This window comes from Schistocerca americana, chromosome 1 (genome assembly GCF_021461395.2).
Source record: "Schistocerca americana isolate TAMUIC-IGC-003095 chromosome 1, iqSchAmer2.1, whole genome shotgun sequence".
Lineage (NCBI taxonomy): Eukaryota > Metazoa > Arthropoda > Insecta > Orthoptera > Acrididae > Schistocerca > Schistocerca americana.
In genome coordinates this window covers 481,231,174-481,244,529 of record NC_060119.1, presented here as the reverse complement: position 1 = coordinate 481,244,529, position 13,356 = coordinate 481,231,174, and positions in this window count along the sequence as shown.

The following is a 13,356-nucleotide window of genomic DNA, read 5'->3' as shown; positions in this document are numbered from 1 at the left end:
ACCGTTCCGCTACAGAGATGACCTTGGGTATCTATGCCGTGTTGAAAATTATGCTAGAAGTACTATTTTGGAAAACTGTAAATTGATCTTATTTTTCCAAATGTAATTGTAAGCAGAATTTTCAACACAGCACAGACATATAATATTTTATGGCTCAACTGGGTACACGAGTCACAGCCTTTAGATATGTATGTATACTGTCATACATCAACGACATATGTGTAGTACCGCCGAAAAATCACTTGAGACATTCATGTCAGCACTGTAGTGGGTGCTAGCAAGCCTACATTTACTTGTGGAGGAGGTCGAGTGGATACTGCAACACATACAAAATGTTGAACCACTTTATTAAGGATTGAACAATATAATGCACTTAAGTTGGAAACATTACATGTCCGCAGGAATGTCTGTGTATTTGATACTGTCACTGTACACTAACTCATCCCGTGACACCGTACAAAATGATAGCCATATCTCGCTGTGCAATGCACTATAAACTTCGATAGAGTTCTGACTCCAAATGCAACTCGCAGTGCTGAATATCAAGTAAGACGATGCTGTCATCGTAAACAATGAATGCAGGGTGGAGCTAGCAGCATTTCGCTCTGACTTAAGTACTCTTCCAGCAGCGTTAGTGCATGGAACCTCTACAGAACATGTTTATACCAACGTCTCTCATTCGTTGCTGCGTCAGGCAGCGACTATCCTTACTTGTCGTCCATTTTGAGGTACCATCATTGACATGGGATCTCATTCTTCGGATGATAGCCACATTTTGTGTACAGGATGTTAGGGTTGTAAGTGCAGATACTGAGATCATTGGTACCTTGACATGTACCCACTTCAGCGTGTCACTTTTCTTTTCCTCTGCATCTAACAGTTATCCCACAAACACATCGCATAATTCACAACCACATGTTTTCTGCAGGGTCTCAACTGCACCACTAAGTGGACTAAAACTGCCAGTATAAACTAACTCTTTCGCGCCCATGTGTACACACTTCAACACCTGACCTGCTGCCCAGGAAAAAATGAGCCTTAACGCCTAGCTCTTGCTACATGTACTTGGAGGCAATAGCCAACCTAAAAACATACTACTCCTAATAGCCATAATTCTTGGTCTGCAAACGAAGTAAATACTGATATAATGTTGTTCAGTACACTGTCATCAGTCACCAATAAAAATATCTGCATTTATACCCCTAAAGCTTGTATGTAGTCATAGTAATAGTGGTGGTGGTGATGATGGTTTCATCTGTGGAGCACTTTCAAAACGATATTGTACATGCTATGGTCTTAGAGTTTAAGTACAAAAAAGACACAGTTCATATACACAAGCATTTACATCTTAGTGGTAAAGTTTGACAAGGGGACAAGCCCAGCCTTATTAAAACAACGCAACCACATTCGGTTCATCCCTGGTGTACTGACAATGCTGTTTTCATTTTATGGTGTGCAACTTCCCATTTGTTGGACTGAAAAATAAGTCACAGCTACAAATAGCTTTAAGGCAAATGTTACATGAACCTCCGCTAAATGTTATCTTGAACAATAAATTTTCAGACAAAACAATAAACAAAAACCCACAGAACATGGCACAGAAAGTGCTAAAACAGACAGCGGTAAAACGTAATAAACCGTGTATTGCACAAAACGGAAATCTCTCTAATTTTTCTTTCAGGCCTAGAAAGTATGAAGCGCAACGATATCCAAAAAAGGCTGTCTCAACGAAGAGACTGTTATATAGCGTAACTTTAGTTGAGAAACATCAGTTAAAAAGTGCAGATGAGTTCAATACAGTGTTGATAGGCGGAGCTGTAATTTGTCGCAATTTAAGATGCAATTTTCACTGTGTTTCCGAATCCACTTATTTTCCGTATAACTTTTCGGCGTTGGTAATGACGCCAACTATTGCAGAGACCGGGAGGAGTTTGTAATACATTGTAAGAGCCGTTTATGAGGCACTTTTAGATTTCTGCACCTCAACGGGTAAAAACGGATCCCTTACAGGATCACTTTGCTGTCCGTCAGTCTGAGTAATAAGACCCCTTTTTCTCAGGAATGAGCCGATGTATCAAGATAAAATTTATGTCACACACCAAGGTCTACGATCTCTTGGCGGTGGGAAACATTTAAGCTTCTACTTGAATGTAGTCAAAAGGTATGACCGTTTATGTCGCATATTTTGATATTTTTTCAACATCGATAACAGACAAAAATTGTCGAGGTTCTTGATTCATGGGATAGATGACCTATATAGACAATTAAGTTTGTGCGGAATCCTCAGTGCGTGAGTCTTACCTGCACTTATCCGGATTTTTTTCAGTGAGGTTTTGATAGTCCGTGTGCGGGAATTACCGACGTACGTCACGCTCTCCGTTGGGCCTACATTATAACAACTGAGTCGTATATTTTTAAAGGGGCTCTAGTCAACCGACCTACTTTTGTAGAAAATTAACAACAACTGTTTAAATTGTATAACTTCATATGGGTTTCTTTATTCGTATTGCTTTGTTATATTGAAACTTCTTAATTAAAAAAATATTTTTACTTAAATTGCTGAGTATCTGGGAAGGTGAAGCTTCTACGCTATTTAATTCTGAAACTGCTGAATGAAATTGACGCACTGAACCTACTGTCTCTTTGCTTATTCTTTTCATTTCAACAGTGACCCACAATATTATAGCGCAGCGCCATCTGACTGCTCAAAAAAAGATAACCTAACTTCAAATAATTAATAAAAAAGAATGGCCCTGAATTAGAAGAAATCCTAACAATAACCCATACATATAAGTCACTTACCTCACAGAAAATCTTCATGACACGAACTACAGCGATACAAGCGCCAGTACTGCCAGCTAAATAAGAGATTGTAACTACTGAAGGCTCTAACTACTAATAGGCATGTGGTTAGCAAAGGAAAGATTTTGTTGCAGAGCAAACAATGTATTTAGCAGATTTTACCTTAAGTGACAACCAGTTCAAAAAAATTAAATAATCATCAGTAATAAATCTCCATGACGGATACACATTCAGACCGTCCGCTCGCGCTAGTATTGCAAACCTCCATCGCTGCTGAACACTCATTCCCAACTTCTATCACTGCTGGCTGTTTACCTGCAAGTGGGAGTCCAACCAGCCACAGACAGTCTCTTACATAGTGCACACAGCGCTGTCAGAGTCATTAATGCAGAGCGCTACATAGCGCTGCCAACATACAAAACATAAACAGCCTGCTTGCAATATGATGCAAATGTGGCTGTGAAACGAGAGACTGAATTTCTGATGTTATATTTTGGTAATGTAATGCTGGAAAAACATGCTATTTAAAAAAAAGAAATACATGCAAAACATACTGAAATCGCCCACTTCCTTTTATTCCCAGTAACATTTTGCTTGCGTGTAATACAACACGTACAACTCTACAATTCACAGTACTAAAGCATTGTTTTACAACAAATATCAGGTGTCTGAGAAGAGACGAAGTTCGTCGTAGTCTTGTGTTACATCTTTTATATGATCGTTTATAAATGAGCACAGTTCATTTGAACTCTTTTGGTTTCACCCTCATGGCAGACATGTACCGTGCTTGTTCCAGTTTTATAGTGTTAAGAGAAATGTAAGTGGTAAAAAAAGGAAAACAAGGCAGATGGAAAGAAAGTAAAGAAACTGTTTTATTATTTCAAAAGTTATCGCCATTACAGTTAATACGTATATTCCATAGTGAGGCAAGACAGTCAGTACCTTCGTGGAAAAATGTCTGCAGTTGCCTGCGGAACCATTATTGTACCCAGGCGTGCACCTCTTTGTCTGGAGCGAATCGACAGCCACTTTCTTCAAGACTCTAAAAACACAGAAATCGCATGGGGAGAGATCGGGACTGTATGGAGGATGTGTAAGGCCTTCCCAGCGAAACTTCTGCGGCTTACTCGAAACAACAGGCATCCCAGCTCTGGGAGAGTTATGATGATCTTTTCCTTTGGCTGCAAGGGCCCACTGTTCATTGACTTTCTGGAACACTTCGCCACAATTAACTCACAGCGGTACGTCCACACTTTGCAAAAACTGAAGCGCGCCATCGAGTCCAAAACCTCAGCAATGTTGATGAACGTCATCATTCTGTTGCATGTTGCCAAGGTTGTTTCGACTACGCTGCAGAAATTTCGCTGGGAAGCTCGTGCACATCGTCCATGCAGTCCCGATCTCTCCTCATGCGATTTCCATATTTTTGAAGCCCGAGGAAAGACGTTCGTAGCTGTCGATTTACTTTAGACGAAGATGTGATCGCCTGGGTGCAATTATGGATCAGTGTGCAACTGCAAACATTTTTCCACGAAGACATTGTCCATCTGTCTCACAGTGCTTCAATGCATTAACAGTTATGGTGATTGTAAAATGTAAACTTTCACTGCTGCAAACGTCACGATTAATAAAATGTTCCGGGCTTTTTTGCCGTGGTCGAATGGATTCCACCTTATAACCCAACGTTTCGTCCCCATCTGCAGAGGCCACTTTCAGGGAGAATCGCAGCTGCTATGAATGTCTGATTCACACACTGGCTCACTATTGACTACAACAAAATTCCGCTTCAGCATACTTCCGCGCAGTCGCCTGGCGTCACATGTTTTGAATACGCGAGCGCAAATGGCCGTTGTCGACTACCGTCGTCTACTATTGCTATCGTATCGTACGACTGTATGTGGGACGACCGGATTCGTATATCAAGAATTCGGCACATTTTATCACTAAATTAAACGGCATGGTGGTACAGCCGGACGATATATTAGTTGGTTTTGATGTGGTATCGCTATTCATTGGTGTTCCACTCAATGAAGTGCTGCAACAGCTGAGTCGGATTCCTCCTTCTGATGCAGAACTGTTTATATATTGCCTCAAACCGCGAGTTTCAAATGGAACGATGAGTTCTATAAACAGACGGATGGTGTCGCTATGGTGAGCGCCTTAAGCCCAGTTATAGTGAACTTCTTTATGGAAAAGTTCGGGGAGCAGACATTGGAGCCGGCCGTGTGGTCGAGCGGTTCTAGGCGCTTCAGTCTGGAATCGCGCGACTGATACCGCCTGCCTCGGGCATGGATGTGTGTGATGTCCTTAGGTTAGTTAGGTTTAAGTAGTTCTAAATTCTAGGGGACTGATGACCTCAGATGTTAAGTCCCATAGTGCTCAGAGCCATTTGAACCGTTTTGAGCATACATTGGAACCTGCAAACAAGAAACCGAATATTTGGTTCCGCTATGTGGATGATACGCTTGTTTTGTGGCGGCATGGCAGGGAGGAACTGTATGATTTTCACAAACATCTCATTGGGATCAATCCGAATATTTAGTTTAGTATGGAGGAGGAGGCAGGCGGAAGATTAAATTTTCCCGATATGCTAGTTTTCAAGAAAAAGGATGGTAACTTGGGCCACACGTTTTACCGAAAACACTCGCACACAGACCGTTACATACACCGGTTTTCGAACTACCACCTACAACAAAAGCGAGGCATCGTGAAAACGTTGCCGGATGAGCAAGGAAATCCTGCGAACCAGAGCTGCTTGACGCGGAATTAAAACATTTCAGCAGTACAATGCTCAAGAATGGTTATTCGTTCGCTGAGCTGAAAAGAGCGTTAAGACCATCGCGTAGAAATCAGCGATGCTCAAGCGCCTGTGAAATCGTACGTTTTCCTGCCATTCATTAAGGGCGTTACTGACCGCTGAGGGAAAAATCTTGAAAAAGCAGAACATCGCGGTAACCTGCAAACCCACACGGCAGATACAAGATCACCTAAAATCGGCCAAGGATGTTCACCAATCGCTGGAAAAAGCAGGAGTTTATAGGGAAGATTGACAGATCAGTTGTTGCGGAACATGATTTGCTGGCAGGAGACCAGCACGTTCATTTTGATGGGACTCAAGTACTGGCTGGACAGGCTATACAGAGAGTCGATAGAGATTGTTAAGCACGCCAGGAACTTCAATAGGAAGTTGGAGGCCGTGAAACTGAATGGCAACTGGGTTCCGGTGCTGAGGAAGACGTGCAGTCTTTATCATTCGGCGACAGCAACAGCGACGGCAGTCGACAACGGCCAGCTGCGCTTGCGTATTCAAAACTTGTGACCTTAAGCCACTACACGGAAGCACGAGGGAACGGAAATTTGCTGTGGCCGATAGCGAGCCACGGTGTGAAGCGGACATTCAATGAACCTAACGATCCCCTTAAATATGTCCTCAGCTGATGGAGACGAAATGTTGCGTTTTAAGTTAAAATCCATTGGACCCCGGCATAACGGCGTGAGTTACGGTGATTACTTTTGAAATAATATAACAGTTAACTTTTTTTTTCATCCGTCACTTTTTCATTTGATCGCCCCTTATACATTGATAGTAAGTTGCTTTAGACAAAAACGCATCTTGCACCGAAATTTTTGGTAGGAAGCTGTTCTGCACAAACACGAAAGACAAAAAAAGAATTTGGTATTATTTTCCAGCTTCTGTAAAAGTGTCAGCTTTTTCGCTTATGAAGAAGCAGTTCAATCACAACATTCCAGTTATTCTCTCTTTGTTTCTCCGAATAACAACGTTGCTCTTCAACGTTAATATCACACTTGGATCCACTCATTGCATTACAAATAATCGTTAGACACTACTATCAACCTATAATACAATGGACGTGTAACTGCATGGATAAGCCAAGACAATAATCTACAACAATTGAGGTGTATTGTTTGCTTGTGAACACTACTGATGTAGCCATCTAGCAGCGCGAGTAGAAAATATTAACGCTGCTAATTAAGCTCAATTTTCAAGGTCGCGTGAGTCACGACTGATGTTCTTATCTTTTAATGGGGCATGAGCCTTTGATTAATGCCATTATTAAATAACATTGCTTTTTCAGATTTCCTGTTGAATATATACACTACTGGCCATCAAAATTGCTACACCACGAAGCTGACGTGCTACAGACGCTAAATTTAACCGACAGGAAGAAAATGTTGTGATATGCAAATGATTAGCTTTTCAGATCATTCACACAAGGTTGGCGCCGGTGGCGACACCTACAACGTGCTGACATGAGGAAAGTCTCCAACCGATTTCTCATACACAAACAGCAGTTGACAGGCGTTGCCTGGTGAAGCGTTGTGATGCCTCGTGTAAATGCGTACCATCACGTTTCCGACTTTCATAAATGTCGCATTGTAGCCTATCGCGATTGCGGTTTATCGTATCGCGACATTGCTGGTCGCGCTGGTCGAGATCCAATGACGGTGGGTTCAGGAGGGTAATACGGAACGCCGTGGTGAATTCCAATGGTCTCGTATCACTAGCAGTCGAGATGACAGGCATCTTATCCTCATGGCTGTAACGGATCGTGCAGCCACGTCTCGATCCCTGAGTCAACAGATGGGGACGTTTACAAGACAACAATCGTCTGCACGAACAGTTCTACGACGTTTGCAGCAGCATGGACTATCAGCTCGGAGACCATGGCTGCGGTTACCCTTTGACGCTGCATCACAGACAGGAGCGCCTGCGATGGTGTACTCAACGACGATCCTGGGTGCACGATTGGCAAAACGTCATTTTTTCGGATGAATCCAGGTTCTGTTTACAGCATCATGATGGTCGCATCCGTGTTTGGCGACATCGCGATGAATGCACTTTGGAAGCGTGTATTCGTCATCGCCATACTGGCGTATCACCCAGCGTGATGGTATGGGGTTACACGTCTCGGTCACCTCTTGTTCGCATTGACGGCACTTTGAACAGTGGACGTTACATTTCCGATGTGTTACGACCCCTGGCTTTACCCTTCATTCGATCCCTGCGAAACCCTACATTTCAGCAGGATAATGCACGACGGCATGTTGCAGGTCCTGTACGGGCCTTTCTGGATACAGAAAATGTTCGACTGTTGCCCTGGGCAGCACATTCTCCAGATCTCTCACCAATTGAAAACGTCTGGTCAATGGTGGCCGAGCAACTGGCTCGTCACAATACGCCAGTCACTACTCTTGATGAACTGTGGTATCGTGTTGAAGATGCATAGGCAGCTGTACCTGTACACGCCATCCAAGCTCTGTTTGACTCAATGCCCAGGCGTATCAAGGCCGTTATTACGGCCAGAGGTGGTTGTTTTGGGTACTGATTTCTCAAGATCTATGCACCCAAATTGCGTGAAAATGTAATCACATGTCAGTTCTAATATGATATATTTGTGCAATGAATACCCGTTTATCATATGCATTTCTTTTTGGTACAGCAATTTAAATGGCCGGTAGTGTACTAGCTGACAGACTCATACCCGGTTAATGTCAGTTTTTGCTGCTATAATATGTAGTATCTGAAGCAATAGCAGGCTCCAGATTAACTGATTACGGACTGACGCCCTTTTGAAAATATACGATTCATAATTTTCTATTTTAGGTTGAAGATGCAATGGAAACATAAGGATAAGGTATTCTTGGACAGTGCAAAGAGAAAATAAAGCGGCAGCAATAAAATGTGTTACAGAAAGTAAGACACAGTTTGCTATAACTGTGAACTGATATAACGTACCAAGAACAGGCAGAGTTCTCGGTTGAAGATATGTTTTTCAGGTAGTGGGCAAACTTGTGAAGGGGCAACTCTCCACAAAAAGAGTCGAATTCGTGACATGCTTAGCTTATTCGAAACTGACGTGAAAATGACGTGTCACTCTATGAAACAACGGTAGTCGACAACTTTGGAGCCACCAGTTTTTGTATTATAACTTGCATGCTATGGCAATATGCTATTTCAAGACAACGATGCGTTGAATAATTATCACAAACACGTTAGCCTTGGTAGAATGTCTTATAATTATGTGTCAGTTGATGATGAGTTGTTGTGGTCTCCAGTCATGAGACTGGTTTCATGCAGCTCTCCGTGCTACCCCATCCTGTGCAAGCTTCTTCATCTCCCAGTACTTACTGCAACCTACATCCTTCTGAATCTGCTTAGTGTATTCGTCTCTTGGTCTCCCTCTACGATTTTTACCCTCCACGCTGCCCTCCAATGCTAAATTTGTGATCCCTTGATGCCTCGGAACATGTCCTACAAACCGGTCTCTTCTTTTTGTCAAGTTGTGCCACAAACTCCTCTTCTCCCCAATTCTATTCAATACTTACTCATTAGTTATGTGATCTACCCATCTAATCTTCAGCATTCTTCTGTAGCACCACATTTCGAAAGCTTCTATTCTCTTCTTGTCGAAACTATTTATCGTCCATGTTTCACTTCCATACATGGCTACAGTCCATACAAATACATTCAGAAACAACTTCCTGACATTTAAATCTATACTCGATGTTAACAAATTTCTCTTCTTCAGAAACGCTTTCCTTGCCATTGCCAGTCTACATTTTATATCCTCTCTACTTCGACCATCATCAGTTATTTTGCTCCCCAAATAGCAAAACTCCTTTACTACTTTAAGTATCTCATTTCCTAATCTAATTCCCTCAACATCATCCAACTTAATTCGACTACATTCCATTATCCTCGTTTTGCTTTTGTTGATGTTCATCTTATATCCTCCTTTCAAGACACTGTCCATTCCGTTCAACTGCTCTTCCAAGTCCTTTGCTGTCTCTGATAGGATTACAATGTCATCTGCGAACCTCAAAGTTTTTATTTCTTCTCCATGGATTTTAATACTTACTCCGAATTTTTCTTTTGTTTCCTTTTCCGTTTGCTCAATATACAGATAGAATAACATCGGGGAGAGGCTACAACCCTGTCTCACTCCCTTCCCAATCACTGCTTCCCTTTCATGCCCCTCGACTCTTATAACTGCCATCTGGTTTCTGTACAAATTGTAAAAAGTTGGGTGATGCTGAGGGAATTAGATTAGGAAATGAGACACTTAAAATAGTAAATGAGTTTTGTTATTTGGGAAGGAAAGTAATTGATGATGGACGAAGTAGAGAGGATATAAAATGTAGACTGGCAATGGCAAGGAAAGCGTTTCTGAAGAAGAGAAATATGTTAACATCGAGTATAGATTTGAGTGTCAGGAAGTCGTTTCTGAAAGTATTTGTATGGAGTGTAGCCATGTATGGAAGTGAAACATGGATGATAAATAGTTTGAACAAGGAGAAAATAGAAGCTTTCGAAATGTGGTGCTACAGAAGAATGGTGAAGATTAGATGGGTAGATCACGTAACTAATGAGGAGGTACTGAATAGAACTGGGGAGAAGAGGAGTTTGTGGAACATCTTGGCTAGAAGAAGGGATCGGTTGGTAGGACATGTTCTGAGACATCAAGGGATCATCACTTTAGTATTGGAGGGCAGCGTGGAGGGTAGAAATCGTAGAGGGAGACCAAGAGAAGAATACACTAAGCAAATTCGGGATGTAGGTTGCAGTTGGTCCTGGGAGATGAAGAAGCTTGCACACGATAGCGTAGCATGGAGAGCTGCATGAAACCAGTCTCAGGACTGAAGACCACAACTGAAAGAGTTTAAAAAAATTATTAGATTGTAATCTCCCCACGGAAAATTACCCTCTACCACGCAATAATTAATAATGGTCAATCAAATCATCCACATTTATTTACGTTTGAAAAGTATCTGATCAGATTTTCTAGTAATATATGCGCCGACAGCTCGTCGACGCCAAGGTATTTTTCTAGTACGTTTATTCTTTGGAACAACAGAGGTACAGAAATGTATGCTCCATGGTTATTATAGTGGGAGAAAGGAACAGCTTCGGAAGTATCGGTTGGAAGATTGTCGGATTGCTAAAGGAGATTTTATTTACTCTTCTTCGCGCTAAAGCGAGCTAGAAAAGTTTGTGCCGCTAGCGTGATATATAAAGAGAAAGAAAACCCTGTAAAAGAAAATTAGATGAGACTTGGAACCAACAGAAAGCGGAACATGTACGAAAATGGATTCAATATACAATTTTCCTCAGAAATAAGGTTTGTGACCATTTTATTCTAGTGTGAATGACGAATGAGTTCTCTGTCTGAATCATTGATGATTGTCTGGGCCCTGTAATTAATTGGGAAGTTTCAGCTGTGACGAAGAGAGCCTGCAATCTCTGAGTTTTTTGAAATCGTCCAAAAAGGCTTCGTCCACATCTGAAATTTTAGATCTGTCGTAAACTGAACGAATTGTTCAAACGATCGATTTTCCCAACTGAATGCAGCGCTTAATAATAATAACAAATGTAAAGATCTTTTCTACCAAGCCAGCCGCTGAATATTAAGACGAAGGGCTCCACCAGAGATTCTACTAGGCTGATTTCACGTAAATAATATAGTTAAACTCTACACAGATAAAGGACAGAGAGAGAGAGAGAGAGAGAGAGAGAGAGAGAGCGAATGAAATTCGAGAATTACTCAGAATCCTCCATTAGCATAATTGTTTATCTGTCTTTTCACGGATCAGCCTAATAAGAAAACACGAAGCCCTAACTTTATTGTACCGAATTATGTGTGAGGGTGAAAGAGCGATAAAGGCGACAGATACACTTCTGTACAGACAAAACATTACACCAAGTTAGCGGCAAGCTGCATTCATATAGACTTTCATCATTTAGAGAGTAGAATTCATTATAATGGCCAATCCGTGACAGGACACGTTTTTGGACGTTGTTAAAATAATTTTGTTCTCTGTTTCATGTGAACTACGACGAGACAACTTAACTTGGAAAAGAGAAGAAATACTCGCAGGCAAAATAAAGTGGATCTACAAATAAAAGCAGCACGCTGGGCGCAGAGAAAATGCCAGAACTATAGTTTTTATTAAAGCTTGTTGGTATTGAGGAAGTAGACGTAGATTTGAACATTTACTAATTGTGTTCATGCCAGATGTAGTTTGATTGATCTGCCCTATTTGCATTTACCTGTATATACTGTAAGTAAGTAGCCACAGAAGTATTCTTGTGTGAAGGGAGATATATACATATTGACTGTAGAACATTTATATGGTTTTAAATAGGGCAATGTTTAAGATGAGTCAAACAGAGCAGAGCAACACGCAACAGCCTTCAGCTGTTAGCACTGATGATAATGATGGAGTAAGAAGTGTTGTAGAACCGATCGCTACAGATAGCGCAATAGAACGCCCTGTAGACACGGCTGGAGATGTAACAGCAGGTATGCAACATGGATTAGATCCATTAGTAATTATCATGAGACAGATGCAGATGATAACCGAGAGCATGAATAATATGAAAATCGACATTAACGCGAAATTAGCCTCAGTTACTGAAGGGCAGGAAAATTTGAAAACCGACATTAACGCGAAACTAGCCTCAGTTACTGAAGGGCAAGAAAATCTGAAAATTGACATTAATGCGAAGTTAGCCTCAGTTACCGAGGGGCAAAATGATTTGAATCCGAAGTTAGCCTCAGTTACTGAGGGCCAAAATGATTTGAACGCGAAATTAGCCTCAGTTACGGAGGGGCAGGAAAATCTGAAAGCTGAGATTAAGCAGCAGTTACACGACAGTTTTTCCGAATTAGAGCAGCGGATAGAGGCGAAGACAAAGGAACTTAAAGATCAGGCCGAAGAGACGGAACGAAAATTAACTGCACAAATAGAATTGGTTAAAGCTCAATGTGAGGAATCTACTCAACGCGTACGTGTAGAAATGAAGGAGTATGTGGCTATTAAGATAGATACCGTACGGGAACAGGTGGAAATGGTTCCGCAATTAGTACAAAAGCAAGATGCCATGTCATGTGCAATTGCGCAACTTCCTGAATTGGCACGTACGCAGACGAACCTAAAGGAAAGTGTTGAACATCTGACCGAACGTCAAGACGTTATAGACCACCAAATTAATGTATTAATGGGTAAATTATCCGAAATCACATTAGAAAACAAAAGGCTAATGTGTGAAAACGTTGAGCAAAATGTTAAAGCAGCATTCCAGAGTCTATGCGGCAAACAGGAAGAGAATTTGTTTGCGAAAGGACTTGAGGAAGTGCGACAGCAGTTAGGTGCTGATTTCGAGCATTGGAAACAAACGATAGAAGAGTCGATACGCGTTTCACAACAAGGCTCAGAACAAATGAATACCGGCCAGCAGCAGAAGTTGGCAGCGTCTGTAGAGCCAGTTACTGCACATTCGCACACGATACCGACTTGTGTGAGTAACTCGAATATTAAATTGCCACGAGCTAGTTGTTCGCGTGAAGTTTTATCTGACGGAGATTACGAAAGCCTTTGCCATGCCGAAGAAAAAATGATAAAGCATCGGCAATTCCAGATTTTTAACAATGACAAAAGGGGGGTCCATCCGATTGTTTTTATCCGAAGTTTTAGAGGAGTGCTACCCAGAAATTGGTCGGAGTGGCAGAAAATCAGTTTCGTGACTGGGTA